This window comes from Cynoglossus semilaevis, chromosome 16, assembly GCF_000523025.1.
Source record: "Cynoglossus semilaevis isolate Cse_v1.0 chromosome 16, Cse_v1.0, whole genome shotgun sequence".
NCBI classification, from domain to species: domain Eukaryota; kingdom Metazoa; phylum Chordata; class Actinopteri; order Pleuronectiformes; family Cynoglossidae; genus Cynoglossus; species Cynoglossus semilaevis.
The window spans coordinates 11,911,116-11,912,831 of record NC_024322.1 but is presented as its reverse complement, the minus strand read 5'-3'; the positions used below and the strand labels follow the sequence as shown (position 1 = coordinate 11,912,831).

General features: G+C 48.8%; 1 long non-coding RNA gene across 1 annotated transcript in view; it reads right to left on the bottom strand.

The window, feature by feature from the left end:
- Positions 1 to 1,716, bottom strand: part of LOC112488359 (uncharacterized) — a 10,222-nt gene that overhangs the window by 7,374 nt on the left and 1,132 nt on the right. The gene's annotated exons all lie outside the window — the stretch shown is intronic.

The window sequence follows — 1,716 nt, the reverse complement described above, 5'->3', positions numbered from 1 at the left end:
CGGGGGGTACCGGAGGCGGCGGGGAGACTTGAACCGGCATCAGCCGTTTCGCGATACACAGGGGACCCAGTAGGGGGAGTGGGGAATAAAAAGAACGCCGGAGTGACAGGTAATTGACCAACACCGGTATAGTAGCAGGTAATGTTTTGAAAGCCCTCGTGCCAATTTGTGAGTCACACAAAATCTCGAGGTTTCTTGTTATTCCTTTTCAATCTCTCCCCGTCTCCTGTCTCACCCTTTCCTGCGGGTGGCAGCGAGGAGCTCCAGCGCCGTGCTGCTGCAGAACAGACCTGCGAGAAAATACTCAGCGCTGTGTTTATTGTTAAACCTGTGTTCAGCCATTGTCTGCCCTCCTACCAGAGCTCTCTCTCTCTCTCTCTCTCTCCCTCTCTCTCTCTCTCCCTCCCCCTCCCTCTCTATAACTCAAACACACACTCTCTCTTATTGTGGCTAAAGATGAATCTGCCAGCATGTGCCCATGCTCTTCATCACTGTCAGGTGCCCCATGGTGGTCCTCCTCTTCTCTCTCAAACTGGGCACCAACCGCTGGCTGGAATTATTCCTCACCTCCAAAACTCTCCCCACTGCTTCTAAATAAATGTGGCTGTGGCAACCGAGGAGTGTTGCTCATCCATCTTCACTGTGTGCTGTGAGGAGAGCGGCCGCCGGTTCAACCAGACAGAGAGTCTAATAATCCACACCGTCACCAAACACACAGTGTTGGATCTGCAGCGTTTGAGGAAATTGTCTTTGTCTGCGAGCGTTTCGCCCCAGAATCACAACAATCGCCGCTCCAGACGTCGGCGTTGGGGGTTTGGCCTCATGTTAGCAGCTCATTAGCAGATGTTTCTCTGTTTTATTTACAACTTCTGTCGATCGCCGGGAGATCATTTCTCTTCAACTTAATTGTTCTGCAATTAAGACGTAGAAGAAAACCGTCGCAGCTTCTCCTGACAAGGTGGCGTCTGCGGTGTCGACGTGTTGGTCAGCTGAGCGACTGAGGGTGACGCACACGCAGCAGACGCACCACACGCACCGGCGTAGAACACGCGGCGTGTTGTGATTTCCTCCCGCCGCGTTGATTATCAGCAGACAATTAAAAGAAGAAGCCGTTTGTTTGTCTTTGAGGTAATTAAGCTCTTCCGCATGAGTGATGTCGTCCTCGCCGTCCCCCTGTTTCTCCCGTATATGTTCCCGGTGCTTTTTCTGTCACATTCTCATGTTATTTTTAGGGGAAGATAAAATGTACAGCAGTGACAAGTCAGATCAGATTTGTAACACTCCTCTGAGTTGATTTGATTTGATTTGGACCTTAAATCCAACGACCTGCCGTCAGAACTCCAGTCCGGGTCTGTTTCGCGTCACATCGGCTCAAACTGGTTCCAATCCCGGCACAAATTCTTGCTCCTCTAAAGTTCCCCGGGTTCAAATTTGAAATGGGTTGGTAATTAACCAGTAAGCCGCGCTTTAAAATGTCACATTTATTGTATTTTCATATCTCTGTAATTCAGTCCTGAAACAGAACGATGTGTGTTTTATAGCAGCGGCGATAAGAGGCTTACACAGTCGGAATCTCACCATAGATCATTTAACAAACGTCTTTGGTGGCCACTCGTTAAATTGGTTTCACCCGCATATTTGGGCCTTATTTAAAAGATATCTTTAAATAATGGTAAGCAGTTTAGCTCCTCTGAAAAGAGGAGTCTGATGCAAATG